Consider the following 23893-nt stretch of genomic DNA (forward strand, 5'->3'; position numbering starts at 1 on the left):
AATGGTCATAACGGCATTATTCACAAGAGCCAAAAAACAAAACAAAAAAAAAAAAAACTATTTTTTTATCAACTGATAAACTGTAATATATCCATAATGGAATATTACTCAGCCATAAAAGTGAACCTTTAAAACATTATTAGTTGGAAGAAACCAATGAAAATACTACATATTAAATAATTCCATTAATATGAAGCATTCAGAAAGGATAAATTTATACAGATAGGAGACACATTGGTGGTTGGCAGAGAGTGGGGAAAGAACACATAATAAAAGGCAAAGAAAAAAAATCTCTTAAGATGATGAAAATATTTTGGGACAAGAGCAAATGGTGGTCGTGTAACACTGTGCTGTAGAAAATGACACTGAACTGTGTATAGTTCAAATGGCTACTTTCACACTGTTGCGTTTTACTAAATATAAAATGAATATCCTCAAGCAGATGGAACAAGCATCTACTTCTATGAGTCGATATAAACACTTAGGAAATGATGTGTATTATTTAAGGAGGGTGATAATAAGCAAACACACAGCCTGCAATCCCACCCTGCATTGCCCCGAAGCCTTCACCAAAACTAACAAGCACTTTACTTTCTCCTTTCCCTGTCACATACAACACTGAGCTCACTTCAACAAGGAAGATACACCAAGGGACAAAACACACTCTCTGTCCAATTAGAGTTCACAGTTCACTGACAAGAAAAGAAACTTAAATACAGAATCATGAACATAATAACCAAGTTGGGGGGGGGGGGGGGAGGGAACAGGCTCCTATTGGGCACATAAAACAGGTAACTAACAGACCTGAGAGGTCAGGCCAGCAAAAGGGCTAGGTAGAGCTTGCCAAGAAGCCTGGTGACCTGAGTTCAATCCTTGGAACAAATGTAAAAGGAGAGAACCAATTCCATGAAGTTGTCCTCTGAACTGCACACATGCACTATGCTGCATATACACATGAACACACACATAAGTAAAGAGTAATTTTTAAAAAAGGAATTGAAAGTTCAAAAACATGTTCTAGAAGGACACAGCTCAGAATCTGAAGGATAAGTAGGCATGAGCCACCAATGAGAAAAGATAAAATGATTCTAATCAATCACCTAAGCCAGTGGTTCTCAATCTTCCAAATGCTGCGACCCTTTAATACAGTTCCTCGTGTTGTAGTGACCCCTAACCATAGAAGTATTTTTGTGGCTATTTTATCACTATAATTTTACTATTGTAGTAAATCATAATATAAATATTTTTGGAGACAGAGGGTTGCCAGAGGGTTTGCAACTCACAGGCTGAGAAGCACAGATCTAAGCCTTCTCACTTCTCGGTTTTCCTTCAACCACTGCTGAGCATTTTTAAGTCCCTGTTATTAACCATTACATATAATTACTGACCATTTATTCCAACAGTTCTGGAGCAAAACCTGGAAAATTCTAGTCTACTTTGGAGCTTGCGCCACTCAGAGCTACCCAATGCAGGCTAAAGACCTCTCTCTGGCTGTTACAAAGCACAGTAACACTGCTGAGGCAGTCCCTACTGCCCCTTCATCATAGGAGTCCTGGTGCACTCTCCAGCCTGTTTCTCAACAGAAAGCACTTGCTGTGCCTCTGAGGTCTCATTTATGTCATTGAGTACAGTAAGTCCCCACGTTTGTTGATTTGGTTTTGAGACAAGGTCTCATCTAGCCCATGTTGACTTCAAATACATTATGAAGCAGAGGATGAAGACCTTGAACTCACAAACCTCAGGCCTCCAGCTCCCAAGTACTAGGATAAAGGCATGTGCCTCCATACCGGGATCTCACAAAGTTTATTTAAGAAATAAATGAGCAGAATTGCTGCCACATTCTCTACCTGTCGCCATGGCTGCCTACAAGCTGGTGCTGATCCGGCATGGCGAGAGCACCTGGAACCTGGAGAACCACTTCAGCAGCTGGTATGATGCCAACCAGGCCAGCCGGCCATGAAGAAGCGAAGCGCGGCAGGCAGTCGTTGCAAAATGCTGGCTATGAATCTGACATCTGCTTCACCTCTGTGCAGAAAAGAGCAATCCAGACCCTCTGGACAGTCCTGGATGCCATTGACCAGATGTGGTTGCCAGTGGTCAGGACTTGGCGCCTCAATGAGTGACACTATGGGGGTCTAACAGGTCTCAATAAAGCAGAAACTGCAGCTAAGCATGGTGAGGCACAGGTAAAGATCTGGAGACGGTCTTACGATGTCCCACCACCTCCCATGGAGCCTGATCATCTCTTCTACAGCAACATCAGCAAGGATCACAGGTACGCAGACCTTACTGAGGACCAGCTACCCTCCTGTGAGAGCCTGAAGGATACTATTGCCAGAGCACTGCCCTTCTGGAATGAAGAAACTGTGCCCCAGATCAAGGAGGGGTAAAGGGTCTTGATTGTCGCCCATGTCAACAGCCTTTGGGCATCGTCAAGCATTTGGAGAGTCTCTCAGAAGAGGCCATCATGGAGCTGAACCTGCCCACGGGTATTCCCATTGTCTATGAATTGGACAAGAACTTGAAGCCCATCAAGCCCATGCAGTTCCTGGGGGATGAGGAGACCGTGCGTAAAGCCATGGAAGCTGTGACTGCTCAGGGCAAGGTGAAGACATGAAGGTGAGGAGGCAGACTCCTCTCCTGACACCCTCCCTGCCTGTTCTGCCTCCTGCACCCTCCCCAGCACCCATCACACTGACAACACCTTTAGGATCTTAAGTTTAAATTGTAGCTGCAGATGGGAACCTGTGGCTCCCATTTTCAGTTTAGTATTTCATCCTCTGCACCCACTCCCTCCATAGAATCTAGTCAGGATAACACCTCTGGGGGTGCAGGTTCTTGGTCCACATCCAGGGACGGCTCCCTGTACAAGGAGAGTTGAGAGACGGTAATTGTAGTTTTTCTTAGCTCTTTGTTTACTAAGGGTCTGCTTAGGAAGAAGTCAGGGAGGAACTCTGCTGTGGTATGACCAATGAGGAGAAGCTGCAGTCCAGTTTTATCCCTGTCACCTGTCCTGCACTCATTGCAATTAGGTAACTGGGGGTATAGTCATTCCAGTGGAGAGTGAAAGTAACCTCATGGTGATTTAAAAGACCCTACTTTCTCTCTGACCCTAAAGGAGCTGCTGGCCCTAGAAGGTTGGGATCAATCTTGTCAAGTCTATGTATTACATTTACTTTTACAAAAAAAAAAGTATATATACATTATATCAGCACACAAAAGCAACTCTGAGGTTGCTAGTGGCAGTTGAAACAGTCCTGTGTCACCAGAAAATAAGCCATTCCTCATATGAAATGGGATAAACTCCTTATACCTCTTGCTATGTTTGAATCCCTTTACCTTGTTTCATAGAGGTGAAGTGCCCCTTGATCATGTCCAAATTTTTGTCTTTCACTGTCTTAATCATGTTCCAGCTGTTTGACCCTACCGTGTGGGTTCAGAACTCGTTTGGGCATAACTAAGTCTCTTTCCAGATCAGTATAATAAAGGAGTGGTGTGCAATGAAAGAAAAAGAAAGAAGAAAGAAAGAAAGAAAGAAAGAAAGGAGGGAGGGAGGGAGGGAGGGAGGGAGGGAGGGAGGGAGGGAGGAAGGAAGGAAGGAAGGAAGGAAGGAAGGAAGGAAGGAAGGAAGGAAGGAAGCAAGCAGGAAAAATAACAGCAATAGCTATCATTTTTGCAACACCTGCTACATGCAGACAACTCATTAGGTATTGTACACACAATCTCCTCTAATCTTCACCACAACCCTGAATGCTGGGTATTAATGGCCTCGTTTTAGGTAAAAGAAAACTAAACCTCAGAAAAAATTAGGTAACTTGCCAAGGTTACAGATCAATGTGTAGCAGTTAGGAGTGGGACCCAGATCTACTTCATTCAGACATTAGGGTTGTTCTGCAGCAAGTGCCTCCCAAACTACCCTTAAATATTGTCCTCTCCTAATATCAACACATCCTATTATCTGGAAACTGCCCTCCCCAAAGTGAACACCAGTTAGACTGTCAGCCTCCTTTAATGCACTGAAATGCACCGGGCATTACGAAACCAATACTAACCAGTTCCCAAAGCACTGACCAGTCACCCCAGTAATACAATACCTGATAGATGAACCTAAAAAATGGAAAAGTAACTTTTAAAGTTGTGTAACAATATTTAAAATGACCTTATTATTCCTAAATATTTTGAACAACTTGTATTTTAGTTTGTGTGAGAGAAGGAAGAAAAAAAAAACATTAATTTGTAAATATGTAGCTGCCTGCAGAGACAGGTGTTATAGTAGGATCCACTGTGAGTTAGTTGGTCAGTCCAGTCCCCAAATGCTAAGAGGCTAACACTCAATTTCTCATGTATTTACCCCTCCCCCATCATCATCATGACAGTCACCCCATTCTCACCCACCATCACCCCACCATCACCCCACCATAACCATGGCTATCCTCCTCACCCTCACCCTCACCCACCATAACACACATCATCCGGTCTGCTGAGGCGACAGTCTCTCTCTCCTTCAAATAAACCTTCCTTGGGGAAATTAAGATCAACAGGATTTTTTATAAGTTAGGAATGCAAAAGTTCAACAAGGTAACAGAACTTTAAAAGTGGAATGGAAAGAGGGAAACGCGGGTAAAAGGGAAATGAGCAAACATCAGCACCTGCTGCACACCCAGCACTAAGCTGGATATTTTTGCGTAATTATTTTAGTTTATCGTAAATTATTCATGGTTTGAACAACAGACAAAAACATGATTTTACATCTAGTAGTGCTGAAATTAATCCTGAGTATAAGATAATGTGAGGAAAAGGACACTGGTTTGCTCTTTCAGTATTTGCTCCATTTTAATAAGATTTTTCTATTAATCTTTGACAAGCCATGAAATGGTATATCTTTACCGTGACCAATCCATGAAATATACCAACTCTGTCCATGATTCATACCAGGTCAGAGTTATGATGTCTGGTATATATTTTAGCTCAACAGCCACTGAAACTTCTCCCATTGGACACAGTAAAAACTCTGCCCATAATTAAAGCAAGAACTGCTAACTAGAAGCAGCTAAGGTTCCCAGCACTGGCTGCCAGTTGCAAAGACAAGGCAATGAGAAGAAGCCTGCCTGTGGTGCCCTGGACTTCCCATGCATTTCAACAACAGTGTGGGCTCTGCTAGCATCATAAAATCAATCTCAGATTAGGTAATGAAATATGCACCAGCCTTTTCCCAGAACCTCTGACAAATCACACACAATCCTAAATCTTCATAAATCATGATTAAAGGCAAGTGTATCATCACCACCACATATATCTTCCCCAGCCTGACCCAGAGACTAATGAGAAAAGGCCTAGACTATCTCATCTGATTAATTAATTCAAAATGTCTGCTGTTATTCAAATGTGAGGCTGGTATTATTTGAATAACACTTGACAGCAGCGCCTGAAGAGATCATTTCTGATTTGTGGAGCTGCGGCTGCACGGCTGATGACAGTTTGTGGGAACGTTACGATGAAGCTGCTTTTCCAGGCACAGCTGTGGAAGATTTGCCAAAGAGGTGGTTCTTTTTTGTGTCAGTAGTTGACGTTGCTAATGTTGTCAAATATTTCCAAAACACACAGTCTCTGGAGTCTTTTCTCCTTAAATACTGCCACAATGGCAGCTTTTCCACCTTTCCGATTTGATTTGCCTGAACACAAAATTGCATCACAGGCACCCTCTCTCCTTTTCAAAAAGCTAAATTGCACCTTCCAGGATTCACCAAGTCCCTCTCACTAGCATTCTAAATAGGGGAAGGAGGGTATGGAGGGGCGGGGTTGGGGGAAGAGGCATCAATGCTGGGCTGGGCTAGGTAGAACCTGGATTTGGAGACCATCTTTCCCTACTGAGCTGCATTCCTTCTTTGAAAATGTCAGAGAACAATTATCCAAAGATGGTTCCCCTCTCAAAAAGAAAGCACAGCTCTCAGGTCAAAATTAATAGAGCCAAAGGGGGCTCGGAATCGGCAGTATTTCTGTTCAGATCCACACCTTAGTTTGCTGATCTCTTTTAGTAACTCATATACAACACATGGCAACATTGGGAATCTACCAATGACAGACTTTGCAACTCACAGACCGGTGTGTTAAGCCTAAACTCAAACTTCTCTGCCATACTGGAGAACGGTAAAAAGACAAATTTGGAGTTATATTAGCTATTTCCCCCATTGCACAACCCTCAACACCCACATTTCTTCTCTGCACATAAAATCTATTTACCCTATAAGCCTTCTCTCTGACAAGTCTTCTCTACTTCTCTGTTATCCATTCCATTTTTTCATACTGCAAAAATGTCAATGCTTAATCAACAAAATGATATTAAGCACAAGCCCTAATATGTTCACCTTAAAGAGCAAATGAAGTTGGTAAATGGGCAAACAATAACTACCAAGCAAAACCTCATGGAGCACTGCAGCTGACTGAGAGTCTAAGCATCTAGCTCAACTTCTTTATTTTACAAATAATCAGTCAGCGACTTGTCCACTCCTCCCAGGAAACTTACACATTCTACTGGAGAACTGTGATTCAAGGAATATGCATCTGTTGACCTGTCCCCTCTTTCCTTTGTGTGTGCAGACTGATGACAGGGTCCACTCTCTAAGGGCAAAGGCTGTTTAACACTGAAGAGTATTCACCAGAGCATCATACTGAGGAAAGCATTTAACAAGCACTACCCCAGCTCCAGCCTAGGTCAGAAGGAAGATTTGAAGGTATACTACTGCCTTTAGAACCAGCATCCTAAATACCTCTTCCTTTTCAAGGAACTTTACTGTCAAGTGAAAGAGATATAGGAAAAAATGAAGGACTCAGAGCAAATTATATATGTATCTCACCGCACATAGGCTTCCAGTGCTCACAGTCCTTTTGGAGGTACACACCGTCAGTTATTTTCACAGTCCTGAGATAGTCGTCTTTTTGTCACTGTGTTGACATTTCCATTGATGGGGCACAAAGCAAAACCGGACTGCATAGCTGGTGCTTTAGCACGAAGCAAAGAAAGCAGTGCACCTCACACAGTGACAGAAGCCTATGTCATTAACATTGCTGCTTAAAACCAGAAGGAAAAAAAAAAAAGGCAGCTCGCTTCAGAATGTCCTTGATGAAACTAAAAATTATCAACTATGACTTGAGTATATGTCTAACACTCTGTGACAAAATAAGAACTCTACCCAAAGCCTTAGGCAAAAGCACAAGCACCTCTGTGATTTTCAAGAGATCCACTCACTCAGAAGGAATGACTGACAGACTGCGGTTACTGCAGCTTACAGACTCGGGAAGACATTTTTTTCAAAACTGAACCAAGTAAGCATGATATTTCAAGAAAAATAGTAGATAGTTTGGATGCCAACAACAAAACACAATCTTTCAAGCTAATGTTAGATTTTGGAAACATCCATTGCTGTGTGACATCTGAAATTTTAAAAATTTTCCTAGTGATACCTGGGGTGTGACTAAGTGTCACAGCAGGTGGCTGATATATGCACATGCATGAGACCCTGAACTGTGCCCCCACCAATGAAATAACGTTTCCAAATTTGGTGGTGATTTGGTGAGTTTTGTAATAACATGGACAAATGTAGTGTTTTGATAAGGTAATAATGAATTGCTAACATTCAGGAGACAAAGATGCCCACCCTTTGGTATTTTTAGATGCTTAAGATAAAAAAAAACATTCAAAAGTGTAAACTAGCTAGGTATGGTGTCAAGCACCTATAATGCCAGCACTTCCGAAGCAGAGGCAGAAAGATCCTCATAAATCTGGAGCCAGACTGACCTAAAGACCTACATAGCAGGACAGCCAGTCCTATGCAGGGAGACCATCACCGCATGAAATTAGACTACAGAAGTAGAAATAAGAACCTAGCTGTCTTCTAGTAAGCCTGACAATAAAAAGACTTGCAAAAAATGTAAACAGTGCCAGTCCTCATACTATCTTCTTCTGCTTTATTCAATTTCAGAAAACATCGTTTGGGATATCACATAATGAACAGATAATCGTAATGTTATCTATGCTAGTATGCAATGGGCTAAGAAACTAAAATATTTTTAGTTTGTTTTAATTTCTACTACAGTTAAATACTGATCAATATTGAGCTCATATAAACAAAAACTCTATTAAGAATATAAAGAGGTCCTGAGATCACAGTTTAAGAATCTCTGAAGTAATTTGCTCAAAAGTGTTGATACAGCATAGTTTAACAAATGAAATACAAATTTTTATCCAAGAATGTGTGTATATTAAATACTACCATCAGGTAAAAGTTAAATCTCATATCACCAAGCAGCAGAAGAGTTGCAAATATGACAAATCCTCACTCTACGGAGTGTCTGGAACCCAGGCTGAAACCAACAGTAGCAGCAGCAGCAGCAGCAGCATCCAGTCAGAGTGAGCTGGGCAGTGGACACGGTGGCACACACCTTTAATTAAAGCACTCTGGAGGCAGAGGCAAGTGGATCTCTGTGAGTTTGAGGACTGCCTGGTCTACATATCAATGTATCATACATGATACATTGGATCATGCATTTTAGCTGGAATACAGGTACTTATTTGTACATAGCATACAGAACAAAGAACAATGCTTGGCCGGCTAACACAATGTTTATAAGAAAATCAAAAGAACACCACCTAAGTCAAACTGCACAAGTAACGTGCATCTAGGCCAGTAAGAGCTCTATAGTGAGACTTTGTCAAAAAAAAATGAAAAAAGGAAAAGAAGAAATAAACACCCTGGCCAATGCATACTTAAACAGTTCCGTCTGAAGTTTCCTCATCATCCCCCACCTTTTCACTCTCGTTCTACCTCCCACTTTATCACTTTATCACTTTATCACGCTAGCCTGTTCTTCCCACTCAGGTATTAGTTAGTTCAACTCCTCTTTCTCAAGGTCCTTCTCCCCTATATGGTCAGACAAACAGGTACTAGGTTCAGGGATCACTGGTGCTATGAATACGAATAGACCTTTATAAGAGTGAACCTAACAGGCTCAAGTTTACAAACTGGGACAAAGGATGCTTTTTTAAAATAAATGGGAGAGATGGAGGGAGTGAGGAAGAAAGAAAGTTGGGATGGAAAGAGGGTGAAGAGGGAAGGAGAGAATACAGGCCATTGATATACTCCTTGGCCCAGCATGCATGAAACCTTGGGGTCCCTCCCTAACACCAAATAAAAGCTCCCAGCTGAGGTATGAGCACTCCTATAATCTCAGCCTTCAGGAGGTGGAGGCAGGATCAGATGTTCAAGTCCAACCTTGGCTATACTGTACCCACTTAAGACCAGGTCAGCCTGGGCTACATGAGACTATGTCAAAACAGAAAACAGAACAGAACAAAACCTGAAATTCAGTGTCTCCAGGAGATTCGTTAATAATCTTCAGGTATTGAGTAATATCCTGAAACCATATTCAAACCTTTCTAAGTACACATCCTTTTCTAGAAATATAGACACTGACTGTCAGGATGGGTAGACATTGATAGTAACACAGAAAAAAAAAACAATAACTGAATTATATAAATTTTAGCAATAAAGAAAAAGAAATAAAATATTCACTAAATAGTTGTGAGCTTTCCACATCTTAATAGTTTCCATGAAGCAAAATCCTTGGCAATGAGTTTAACGACATTGACTAGTTTGACGTCCACCTAAACCACAGAGCTGCTATAACTCACCTCTTGGCAGTCACCATGTTCGCCAGTCACATGCACTGGTTTTCAGTACAGCCATTCAGGAATCCAACATTCTATGGCTTTAGAGTACAATTATTTCATTTTTGAGGTAAAAAACAAAAGAAACAAAAAAACATCTTCCAAATTTCTGTAACAGTCACAACAAGGCAGGTAGGGATCATGATTTTCCATGTCCTTAACTTTGTTGACAAGCAACAAACCAATAGCCAATTCAAACTAGGAAATAAACGGTTCAACAAGGCTGTATTACATGTAAATTCACAAGTTCAAAGGAACAAAATCCTACAGCAATTAAGTAAATGATAACTTCCTATCTTCTGTGCTCCTGCTCATGCTATTTAAAATTAGCACTCACTTAAATAACTCATGACTGTAATACCTTTTGATCTAACTAATCCTGTGCTAATCTTTGGACTAGTCAAATACATGTGACCAATCAGTCACTTCTGGAGATAATTATTTAATTTTGTCATTAACTTAAACAGGGATTTCTAGTTTATAGATTGAAAACTCAGCTATAAAACTGTACAGTGTAAAATGAATATAAATCAATCATTATGACAGATGAACTTATTTGAGAGTCAAAATGAACAAAATAGTCTATGTCAGCAAAATGTCTCTTGTCAAAATCTACTCTTTAAGATTTCATTACCATGTACTAAAACAAATATCCTTTCTAACTCTACAGAGAAACATGTTTTACATCATAATTCAAAACTTCTTTTGGGGAACGTAAATTTTCCTACCTCTGAAATAGATTGCTTTATCACACTTAGTTTTAAAGTAAAAACTTAAAGGTGAATTAAAGCAACATTAAGCTTGTTATCAGTTTTTAACATGAAATCTTTTCTTTTAGAATATTCTCACAAATGATAACAATGGAAACAGCAATACATATAAATTACTTTTATAAACAATTTACATATAAATTACTTAAGATCTAGGTAACAGCTGTGGCAGTTTTCCCATATATACTGTAGCTGATAAAATTAAGATAAATTAAGATAAATTCTATATGAAAGATGTCTCTGTTAGGGTTTCTTTTTTTCTTTTCTTTCTTTCTTTCTTTTTTTTTTTTTTTTTTTTTTTTTTTTTTTGGTTTTTTGAGACAGGGTTTCTCTGTGTAGCCTTGACTGTCCTGGAACTCACTCTGTAGACCAGGCTGGCCTCAAACTCAGAAATCCGCCTGCCTCTGCCTCCCAAGTGCCGGGATTAAAGGCGTGCGCCACCACTGCCCGGCCCCTCTATTAGGGTTTCAACTACTGTGTTAAAATGCTATAACCAAAAGCAAACTGGGGAGGAAAGGGTTTATTTCATCTTACACTTCTAGGTAAGAGTCCATCACTGAGGGAAGTCAGGGCAGGAAATCAAGACAGGAACTAAAATAGAAGCCATGAAGAACCCTGCTTACCAGCTTGTTTGGCCAGCTTTCTTATACATCCAGGACTACCTACCGGGGGGATTTCCCCAGTGGGATGGACTCTCCCACATCAATCAAATCAAGAAAATGCCCCATGGACTAGCCTATAGACCAATAATAGGAAGCAATTTTCTCAATTCAGATTCCCTCTTCACAGATGTGTTTAGGTTTGCATCACGTTGACAAAAAACAAAGAGCTAGAAGATTCAACGTGTTCAGTAGTGTGTGTGTGTGTGTGTGTGTGTGTGTGTGTGTGTGTGTGTACAGAGAAAGAAAAGATAAACAGACCCTGGCCTCTAAATGCTTACAGTATTCCAATAGAGAATTTGGAGAGGAAAAAAGAAAAAAAAATCCTTCTATTCCTAAATTATTCTTTTTCTTTTTTATGTACATTAGTGTTTTGTCTGTAAGTGTGTTTGTCTAAGGATGTCGATCCCCTGGAACAGGAGTTACAGACAGCTGTGAGCTGCTATGTGATTGCTGAGAACTGAACCCTAGTCCTCTGGCAGAGCAGTCAGTGCTCTTAACCACTGAGCCACCTCTCCAGCTCCTAAATGAATCTTTATTGCATACTATTTATAAGTATTAATTTGGGCCAGTTTTATCTAATGATGAACTTTAATGACTCAGAAAACATCAAGATTTACTAATTATTGACAAGAACCAAGTCTTTAAAGTAGAGTAAGTGAAGCCTCTCCTATACTCTCCACTAGCTCATAATTCAACACTCTCCTCCACCCGATAGCCTGGGTATAACTCTCTCATCGATTGCTATCTCAGCAAACACTTGGGACTCTGCACACCCCGCATGCGTTACTTGGGGAACTAAAAAAATGAACAAACAAACAAAATAGGGCTAGCTGAGAATACAGCATAAGATCCTGTAACAAGCCTGGTCTACAAAGTGAGTTCCAGGACAGCCAGGACTACACAGAGAAACCCTGTCTCGAAAAACCAAAAAAAAAAAAAAAAAAAAAAAAAGGATGTAACAATTTTCATTTGTCTATTTCTAAAGCATACCTGTTTTAGAAGGCTTACAGGATACATGACAAAAATACTCTGAAACACAAGAAGACAAGACAACTCATATCACTTGCACCCATCTACACTCAAAGGACATGGTCCCTAAGACAGCTTGTAACAACACCCTTGGGTATCAGGAAGGGCGCAGTATCTCAATCTTTATAAGATTCATCAAAATGTAAACAGAAGCAAGCTTAAATGGTACCATTTAGAATTTCTGTGACCAAGGCCAGTGATAATATAGAATCTTTCTTAATTCTCTTTTAAAAACAAACAAACAAAAACAAAACCAGGTAACTAGCAGAGCACAGTCTACACACCTTTAATCCCAGCACTCAAAGGCTCAGAGGGCAAAGGTAAATCTCTTGTGAGTTTAAAACCAGCCTGGTTTACATAGTATGTTTCAACTATATTCTAGCCTATGGGTGGATGGGTGGATGGATGGGTGGATGGATGGATGGGTGGATGGATGGATGGGTGGATGGATGGATGGATGGATGGATTATATTATCAAACAATTACTCTTCATTAGGTTTCAGATGATTTAAAACTATGCAGCCCCTCCGACCCCATGCTTAGAACACAGGCTGAGACCACAGACTATCTTGACAACCAGTGGAAAGAACAGTGACTTTTCTGCATTTGTTTTTGAACCACCATATGATAATATGCAGTTCTAAAAATAAAATACCAAATAGTAGTAACTTTACCAAAACAGTCTCTGAAAAGTAAAGCACTACAAACTATCAGCAAAGGCAACTCTAAGCAATGATATAAAACTATAATATTCCAAGGTTCTCAGAGCCATTTTCAAATCTTAAAATCTTTACCCAGGGAAATGTGCAGTGTATCTCTAAGCAAAAACTGAAACTTTTTGCAAAACAATGTTTTTCTTATAGCATGTAGTTCCCCCAAAAGGCGATAAACTCTTTATTTCTGCTCTGTGCCTTAAGACATAATCTGCTTTTATCCTTCAGCAAAATATGAACCAGCTACCAGCCTGACAATGCCAAGAACCATGACAAAATGGATTATTAATGAGAAACTGAACTCCAGAACTCTATTAATTTATGTCTTCCTGTCGGATCCAAAAGATATATCAGCCTTCTCACTCAAAAGAAAAAAATGCCAACACTGTACTTTGTTTTAAAGTTCTCCACAGATGAAGAATTCATTATCCAAAGTACAGTTCTGTTATTTCAGGCTTTCTTGTAGAATAAAGAATCTTTATCAAATGGCTAAGAAAGATGCTGACAAGTGCAAGTACCTTGCAAAATATATTTACGTCAAACATTCACCGAGGAAAACCAGGGGGAGGGGCAGGGAAAAGGTAAAAGCCCCTGCAGCATTCCTGTCCCACCCTGTCCCAGCAGTGTCTAGAAAACTAAGCCCTTTAATTCCTGCTGCAACACGGTACGCAGCATTAATACAACTGTGTGTTTGTGAGCTTTTTTAATTCTTAATTATACTAATTATTCTGACATGAAGGGAAATGATCTAACAAGTGAAGAGAAGAATGTGTGATTTCTTTATGCATAAACAACAATGTTCAAATGACATAAAATATCCTTTTAAGCTTTCATAAAAAAATCTATCTAATCTATGCTTATCATAATATTTATGAAATAAAAAAACCAGAGAGGAAAAATTGCTATAATGTGCTCTGTGTGACCTCTGCTTTCTACAGAGAATGAAAACAGCCTTTTGCTTTTCAATCCCCATCAAAGTGGAGTAAAAGGAGGAACGGCGTTCCCGTGCTCACTGCCATTAATCATTGCTTTCTTCAAGCAAGTGCGTATTAATTTCTGTCATCCCAAACATCATCGAGTATTGTTACAGCACCGTTCACTCCTCATTCACCACCAGTTGTTACCAGTTTCCCTACACTGAGCATAGACAGGGTGAATCGTGTGGATTTCAGTGTTAGAGGCCTTTATCCCTGGGGTGCTGACACCAATTAAGCCATTTCAAGAAGAAATGAGAACAGGCCCAACCCTTCCATGTAACAAGAGCTTGCACCTAGCTTTGGCAGGTTGCCATTTTCTCTGGCTTCACACTATAGAAATACTCTTCTCCACATCTTTCTGAATGATTCAGACTGTTTCACGGAATCAGTAACAATATCTTTTTGTTCATTCTGCAAGTTCAGACGTAATGCCCAACACAACCTCACACAAAAGCCCCAGATAATCCAGACAGTAATCCAGAAAGACGGCAGTGTAATTGCAGAATCATCTGAGCTGGGGGTCAGAAATGAAAGCATACACCCCTTTAATCCCAGGACAACATTTTTTTAACAGGCATTTCAAACAAAAACAGCCTCCAAAAGCTACTGCTTTCCTCAAACTGATTTAACCAAAGACAGAATATTTTATCCCACTGGCTCCATTTCAGCACAGTACTAGCTGAGAGTTCATATGCACGGGAATATAAACGGGATACTTCCAGTAGGATCAGCACAGTTTGTGTCCAGTTTAAAGATTATAACCAAATACTCTATTGACATTTGCTTAAAGACCACACTTTATAAAAGGTTACCAAGTCAAAAACAATCTGTTCGAGAAAATTTAATTAATATCATTTTTACATCACTAAATACAGAGATCCATCAAATTCTTTCACAATATTGTTGATTTTTTTTGACCGCTTTAGATCTAATCATTCTCCTTGTTTTAGACATTTACATCTGCTTTTAAGTTTTTATGGTTGCCTGTTGGCAGGCAGCAAAGTAGAGCTGTCGATGCAACTGCAGAATAATGCAAGGTTTGTTATGAATTAAATATTAGAAACCTTAACACAGCGGCCAATAAGAATTATTTGCCTTATTAAAGCAGCAGAAGACGCTGATTAAATTTTCATTGCATTGCAGTCTTTTTCCCATTTCTGCTTTCAATTCATCATTCTAATGTATGAAAGGCTTGCCGAATAATGGCAGGGGGACTTAATTTCTGGAATGCAAATATAGCAAAGAAAATACCATAAATACCCGCCCAGAAAACATTAAACAGTCAGTTCTAATTAAGTGAATACTAGCTAAGTAAATATTCTCTTAAAGGGAAAAAAAATAGCTCAAATGTCAAGAATTCCAGAAAGAAAGCACAATTACCTATATCACAAATATAGACAGATAACACACTGTAGATAGACTGGATCTTGGGGGAACTGGCACTTCTCACAATCCTTCTTAGGCTCTAAAGCACTCTGAAGAAAGAGAAGACCATCATTATACTCAGCTTTAGACAATTTCTGAAATTTAATTTTTACAAGAAAAAAAAAATGACAAGGATATCAAGAGCAACGTACACAATGTACCGTTCGGCCAGAACAGCAGTTAGTGTTTCTGAATCCCTACATTATGTTTTAAATATACATTTACTGCGGCAAATATATTTAAGGAACAAACTGCCCCTGCAAAAATACCATAATCGCACATACTATACTGAAGGTTGTTCATGTTCCTGCCTTAATGTGAAGAAGAAAATGAACTTCAAGTATCCATTTTCCCTAGAGAAAATCTCTTCCTTGAAACTCTGCAACTAATGAAATGGGGATCTATAAATAGCAGCATCATTACCATGAGAGCCTCTGCTCAGGACCGTCTCTGCAGCTGACCCTCTTTATACTAATAACTACCAGGCTTCAGTCTCATTCCTCTGTAGGGTGATCAATATTAGGACAGTTAAAAATGTGATGGAAATTTAACCCACAGAAATGGTATTCGCTTAACAAGTTTTCTAAAAACACTCAACCTGCCTGTGCTTTCTATCTTGCTGCCCAGACTTTACTGGAAAGGAGAAGCTCTAGATTATTGTTTTGGCTTCGCTGCTGCTGCTGCTGCTGCTGCTGCTGCTGCTGCTGCTGCTGCTGCTGCTGCTGCTGCTGCTGCTGCTGCTGCTGCTAGTATCGTTATTAACAGAGATGAGTGAGACTCTGAAACCTTTTCTCTAATGGTATAGAGATGTGCATCCTGACAAGACAAAGGCCGTAATACACCTGAAATGCTCCCTGCTGAATCTCCCTCAATGAACTCATTAAAATGGTTACTCTATTCCAAATATTATCCACTGAAGCATAACTGTGGTAAACTCTTGCTTAAATTGCCAAATACAGCAATGGATAAAAATCGGTGAGCATTTAATCAGTAAATGTAATGATTTGGAACAACGTTTTACTCTCATTCAAAATACAATAGTTTCAAATGTGATAGATCACTCTAAAAAGTTAACCAATAATTAATATCACCTTTATTGTCAAATTAGGCCATATAAAGAATACATATAAGGAAACTTGGAAAAATAGAAGCTATTTATTAGATATCTATAGAATATACTACCACTACCACTGTATAATTTACTGGCACCGAGATGCTAATGTTCACTTCATTCCGGGTAAATGTTCTGGTATTTTCACATCTCCTACATATAAAGAGCCCAACTGTTCACTAATTTCATCTCTTAAAATAAATATGATAAAACGTTCCACTGGGTGGATGAATTTAAGCCTTTTATTCTCAGTGACAAAATTATTGATGACAACATATCATAAATGGCACTTTCTCCATATACACATGTCACAAGAAAATGTAAAATATTAGCACAGCTGCACATGTAGAACATTTACTTTTTAAATGAAAATATAACATTTCAACATTAAACAAAATCTGGATTAGTCAAGAAAATATATGTGAATTCAAAGATGACATCAGATTTCATACATGCTTCACTTCATATGTGGTGTACTTGTATGTACTATATGCACAGAAAAATGTAATTAGCTAATTTAAATACAAAGAGCATGGTTCACTGTGACACAAGCAGATACACATGTGTCATCATGCTCCATTCACTAATGTTTATAGCAAATTATACCATTCAAACTATGAAACCATCCACAGAAATTTTAAGTCATTTAAAAATTGCTTAAACCATACTATAGAAGAATTCTATACTGATATAAAACCTAAGAATAATATGCTATGCTTGATAATATATTATCATTTTATAGATTTCCCAAAGTAAACCAGTCTACTTTCTGTAGTTCTGACATTTAACTCTCTTCCTCTCTTACTTTATTAAAAATAAATAAATAACAAAATAGTATTTCCCCAACATACCAAGCATGAAAGGAAATAATGTTGAAAAGTTAAATTATCGCAAAACAAATGATCACATTTGATGCCTGGATAACTAAAATTTACATTCAATAAAAATTGGAAATTGTGCTTTCCAATCTAAAAATTGTTTTTTAAAGTGGCAAGTGCTGACATAGACTTTAAAATAGAAAGTAAACTTTCAAGGTCTTGAAACTCAAGCCCAAAAGAACTTCTTTTGTGTTGCCATCTCATTTCAATGATCCCGATGGACAGCAAACTGTACGACATAAACAGTTCAGATAGGTGGGAATGAGAACGTTGTTGAGTTAAATAAAGCAGACTTGTAAATGGCAGGATCCTTGCAGTGAGTCCTGGTCTTGCTCTGAGGCAGCGGCTGGAGCAGAGCTGCTAGGCGGCACTTGACAGCAGCCCTGCTCCCACAATTGCAGCCCTCAAATCCAATCAATCCTTGCTCTTTGCATTTCAAGCAGCTCCTGGCTGCCACTGCCTGAAGATAACTATTTTACCACCTCTGTCATGCCTAATTAACAAGTCAGATGTACAATTTAGAAATTTTGCAATTAACCTGCTAAAATATTGCTGGAGGATGCTAATTGTTATGCCAGTTGCCATAAAAGCTCATTTGCATAACTTATGTGTGAAAAACAATTATGAGCCGCGTTCACAGACGCGGTCCACAAACTGCTCCTAGCTACGGATGAGAGGGCCACAAAAACACTTAATTCATTGCCCACAAAATTATGTTCCCCCTTTTCTTAAACAGCATCTGTTTTGTAAAGCTATATTCATAGAAAATCCCCAAATCAACAATTAGAAGCATATGTAAATGTGCGATTACAGTTCTTTTTCTTTCATTGACAACTTCTCCTTTTTTGCTCGCATTGAGGAGTAGGGGATGATATGATAAATGCCTCGCTGTTCCAATTCCCTTGCACAACAAATAGGAAGTACATTTGGCAGTGCCAGTGAAGCTGCCAGCCCACCAGCCAGGAGGAAGCCATTCTGCGCGCTCTATCTAGCCACTGCAGCACCATCTCCAGGGGCCACTTTGACAACAGAGAAGCGAAAGTCAATTGTTTCTTCAGTGAATAGGCTTCTGTTCTCCAGCATATATTTACTGAGGCATTTAGGGCAGATTTTTGCCATTAGTCTGAAGTCTGTAAAACATGGTTGTCTACAAATATTTACACTGGTGCTGACCAAAGCTCTGCTGCCACTCAGTGTCACTTTAGCCCTGACCATATATTTTAAGCTCAGGTTTTGCCATCAGAACACTCCTTTTTCCACTATTCTCTCTAAGCCTGAGTTGCACTCACTATGGGGCCAGTGGCAGTGTTTAACCTTCCTCCTCTGTAATCTAAGGTTAAAGTACCTGTTTGGTAGTGGTTTGAGGATGTGTGTGTGTGTGTGTGTGTGTGTGTGTAGGACATATGCACTATAGAATTTTTTCCCATAAAGATACTAGAAATTTCTGAGTGTAAATTGTTCTATTAGAGAAAATGTATATAAGTCAGCCAGCATATGTCCTGGTATGTACATAAGTGGTCAATGAATGCAAGTGAGGTAACCATCTATACTGTTACCTACATGAGACGAACAGATCCATTGAAGGAATGAGCCTTTCTTTCCTTTTTAGCAAATTTTAACTAAAGATGAAGAGATTCAGAACAACCACAGTATGGTCATCAGTCTAACATTTACAATGGAAAAGGAAACTGTTATAGAAATAATTCAACCCTTCTTCAAATGACAGTGGCTGACAGTTACTTTCTTATACTTGAGGGAAAAAATGTTTTTATTTCTAAAATAATCCACTCACTGAGTAACACCTTAAATTCTTCATTTTCAGAGAAAAACAAAGCACTTGCTTATTGATCTGATTCTAGGGGAAAAAAACACTATTAAATATCAAGCCAATATTCTGCAAAATATTAGAAATTTAATACTGACACAATAGTCACTAAAAAAGAAAAAATAAACAGCCATATGAAAATCATCCAAGAAGTTGGTTTAATGTCAAAACTGTAACATTATTGGCATGAGCACACTAAAGTAGGAACTACTGTCTTCACAAAGATAAAATTGTGGATGAGAACACAGCTCAGTGGCTAGGCAGCAGCTTAGCCCACAGGAGCTCCTGGGAGACATCCCCAGGACCTTGAGGGGAAAAAAGCCACAAATTAAAGTAAATCAAAATCAGTTCATGCAACACATTGATAAAATATAATTTATATTCACAGGCCCATCATTTCATTTTCAGGCATTAGTGTCCATCCTTCATCAAAGTCAAAAGGTCATGAACGAAGACGCCAATGAGCTCCGAGGCCATGCCTAGCACAACGCTGCTGCTCTAACAAGTGCTAACCAAAAACACATTCAGACAAGTCAGACACCCACACCCTACCCACAGTTGAAAGCATTCCCTTCTTCTTTTTTTTTTTAATACTGATTCTAACAAAGAAATATGATAAGAAAAACTGGAGGGTTTTTCACTTATTTGAATAACAAGTGAAAACCCTAAAAATATCTTCCCTGTATGTTATTACCAACTGTATCACTAGGTTTTATAGTGACAGCCCTGTGCTATAATTTCTGAGAAAACCTCTACATAAAGCTCCATAAACCCAACCATTCCTGTAATGTATCACCTTATCTAGCACACAATCATTTCAAACACAACTTTTCATGTTAGTATAATTTGTTCAAAAATGGTAATAAATATATCCATGATGCCAGAGAAATCATTGTACAATCTACTGCAACTTGTTCTGAGCAGTACTGACAGTTAATCCTACACCCAAGATCTGGTGGAAAAGAAAAACAAAATATTTCAATTTTTCCTGATTTAATTAAAGATGTTCATTATACACATATCTTTTAATGGCCCAACGCTCCCAATCAATATTATAAATAACCTGGACCAACTGCAGAGTAATGTCTGTGAACAATTATCACAAAACTAAAACATGGACTGCTGTCAGTTGGTGGCAGAGTTCTTGCTTTCATAATAAATATAAAATCAATTTCCTGCTCTAGTTCCTATTCCAAGTTGAAAATGATATATCTGACTATGAATTCCAACTACCTTCATGGGTAATTTCTTTTTCTTTTCTTTTCTTTTTTTTTTTTTTTTTTTTAAGGGAAAGGTGAGGAAAGCAAGAAAAACAAAGTTGTAAGACTGTCAAAGCCACTTCCTCCTCATTTAAGGGTACCTGCACAATAAAGGTGAGATATACATATCAAGCTGCCAGCTCAGCATTTTCTTTAAAGAAGTGACTGACTTTTTCCATCAAGTGCTATGTTCCTGTAAATCTTCCATAAAGCTTTATCTGCAAGGATTAGTTACCTGAAAGCTCATAGAAATCTTTTGTTTAAATAATAATAATACAAAATTTCAAAGCTCTCTTTCTCTATTTTAAGCAAAACATAACTACATTATTTTTAAAAGGAAATTTTGTAAGTAATCAAGAGACTAATGAGGATTTTGAAAAAAGACAAAAAATCTGAAGTACCAAGTATTTTATACAAAAAAAAAAAAAAAAAAAAAAAAAAAAAAAGGTAGCTAATGTGTTACCTACCAAGTCCCCCCATCCCATAGAAATGTAACAAGGACTCTGTCCCAAGAGAGGCTCTCACTTCTGTGTGCACATTCCTACCTCCCATCCCACGCCCAGCCATGCCCAAGGAGATGCAAGACTCCATAGTGTACATGCATGGCAGTTGTGGGCACTAAATAATCCATATGGCTGTGGGATGGTATGGTTACTGGGTCTAGGCATGATGGAGTTCAGACACTAGAACCAGGGCCCAGTACAAATAACTCTCTCAAACACTCTATCTAACCAGAGCCAGAGATTGGCAGTTAGCAATTTGCACCTCTTTCAATGCTTTACGCAGGTTGAAGCTCTGAGTTTAAAGAAACCTTAACTTTTTCTTCCACCCAAAGAAATTCTGTCCTCCACTTCTCCAGTCCCTTTAGTCAAGCATCCATTTCCTCACAAAATAACAGAAAATCACAAGGTAGCTTTAAAGAGCTAAATTCAAATAAATGCCTTACATTAGCCACAAGTCAGTAAAACCAAAATGAAGTAAGAAATTTCATTTTCAACAGGAAAATCAAGTCCTGTAATCTTACATGTCAATACACGATATAATATAAATTCCACAGGTTATGTAAAGGGCAAAGTTTAACCACTAATTAATTCTATCGGTTCAACTTTCATGAATTCAAGTCAAAAATCTTAATGCTCATTTAATATAGTTTCACGAGGCCCAATTCAACAACTTTTTTTCCCTCCCAAGTAAACATTCTTTTGAAATTCAGTTTAGTGTTGACTCTGGTAAAGGACATTTACATTTATAGAGAGGTAACTGATGGCAACTCACTAGCCTTGTTGCTAAAGTCATTTCAGGAAGACAGAAGGAAATGACCAAATTCTTAATTTCACACAGAATATAAAATGAAAATTTCATGTAACATTTAAATAATCAAAGGAGGGAAAGGAGTTCAATGTTCCAGAACCTTCTCTAAAGCTTTCAATCAATTTTATTTATATGCAAAACCAAGAGAAACTAGGGGTGGGAAGGAGGATAAAAAAGAAGAAAGAAAAAACAAAACACATACAAGGAAGAAAAAAAAAAAACAAGCTCCTCCCGATGCTAAAGCTCTCAATTCACTGACAGGCAAATGGCTTCATGCTGCCACTTAATCTCATTTCTTGCATAATGCCCTCTAATTAGCATATCAAAGTGAATTAATACTTCTAGGGCATTAGCAATGGGGAAATCTGCTCCAGGCTCACAATAGCAGTTAAGAGAGAGCCAAGAAATCCTCAAAAACACCACAAACCACTTTGCATTGCAAAACTGTTCAATTTATTTATCCTCTCTCTCTAAACACTTTTACCGCACACTGTTTTACTACTGTTCACCAAACAAAATGATAATTGCCAAAGTTACCAGCATCTGTAATGCCTGTTTAGAATCTTAATTTAGATTATGTTGCAGATAATTCCTATATGCGACCATTTGTTCTATTATAAATGTTAATACAGAGACAGTGGAAATGTTGACATTCTCAATCAGTTAATTTGAATTTAGAATAAAATTTTATGTGATTTTAAAATTTATGAATTTTTTTAATGTAAAAAGCCACCTGCTGGAGCTGATGCCTAAGAAATAGGCTTTGAAAACTGATGTACCACATAAAACAAAACAAAACAAAATCATTTTGTACCAACATATGTTGGCATCTCCTAAATAATGGTTTAAACATCAGGAGAAATCAACATTAAAAGGATTATATTATATGCCAAAAACTCATTAATATGATCACATATAAAGGGTTAGTTCTCAAAACAGCTTAGCACTTTTAAAATACTTAAGATGGAAGAAAACAAATATAAAACTCTAAGTAAGTATACTTATCCATAATTAGAGTAAGTCAAAAAGCTGTACCGCTTAGTCAATTTAACACATTCCAGAATCGACTTCTTTGCTAGATTACACACTTTATTCAAATTCAATGTGCAAGCAAGCTACACTTCGCACTAAAAACTATAACACAGTCTATGTTTGGGTCATGTCTATGTCAAGGTAATAAGGGATTCTAACTGCAAAAAGAGCACTGTTAAAATCAAGGCTTTAAGATTAAAATTTGTTTTATGTAATATGTTCTATGTCTGAAGGTATAAAAGATGGCATATTTTTTCCCAATGGCTCACTCAAGCATTACTTTTTATTTGCTAAATATAGCGCTATCACCTAGCTGTGATAGCAGTTTGTTTAATTAACTTCTATAACTTTGTAAAAAGAAAATGTGATAAACAGACCTGAAATCTTCACTGATTTATGTCATACTGTATACTGTGATGTAAATGAGTGTCTCTTCACACTTCCTGGATGGAATGGCCTATAAAAGTAGAGCAAGTACTTGGAAAGGTCAGCATGGGAGGGGAGATGTGGAGCTTTGTCAGTTACTACTTCACTCATGCTGATCACACTGATAAATGGCTAAAGCACAAGCCTGCTGAGAAAACAAATAAAACATTATTCTCCTAGTGTCAAGACTGAAATAAAAAGTATCTAAAGATTCTTCACAAATACTCGAATCCATATGGGAGAAACTGTCTAAACCCTATTTAACTTGATATGTTAGTACTAATGTGTCAAGTATTTATTTTGAATAAATATTGTATGGTCTCCATATAAAACAAAGTGTTGACTTAAGTGGTTCAGTTTCAATTTTTTTACAGACCCACTTCATAAAATAAAATACCATACTACAGCATGCCCCCACATAGCACCAAAATACAAATAAGATGTTAACTAAAATCTTGCTTTGGATGATAAAATGTAGGAACTAAAATCTAAACACTACAAGTTAAATTAAAGGCATCAGTATGAAACAATGTAGTTTTATGTTATATAAGTGGGTGGATTTGTGTGTTGGGGTCAAGTCGGTGCCTCCATTACCAATGAATTAATATACTTACGATTTGGAATAAAGATATAAATTAATAAAAATGACATACTCAAGTTCCCAAATAAAATATGAAAACCATGCAAACCTGTAATGAAGTTCACTAAAACTAAGGTGCAAAAGAATTGCCTGCACAAATCAAGTTAGTAT

The 23893-nt window shown here is 38.2% G+C and overlaps 1 protein-coding gene and 1 pseudogene across 2 annotated transcripts in view; one reads left to right on the forward strand and one right to left on the reverse strand.

Annotated features, from left to right (window-relative positions):
* The window catches only part of Pbx3 (PBX homeobox 3), a 193460-nt gene that overhangs the window by 161235 nt on the left and 8332 nt on the right, over positions 1-23893 (reverse strand). The gene's annotated exons all lie outside the window — the stretch shown is intronic.
* Positions 1856-2617, forward strand: LOC117703091 (phosphoglycerate mutase 1-like; annotated as a pseudogene).

Source organism: Arvicanthis niloticus, chromosome 2, assembly GCF_011762505.2.
Source record: "Arvicanthis niloticus isolate mArvNil1 chromosome 2, mArvNil1.pat.X, whole genome shotgun sequence".
Taxonomy (NCBI): Eukaryota; Metazoa; Chordata; class Mammalia; order Rodentia; family Muridae; genus Arvicanthis; species Arvicanthis niloticus.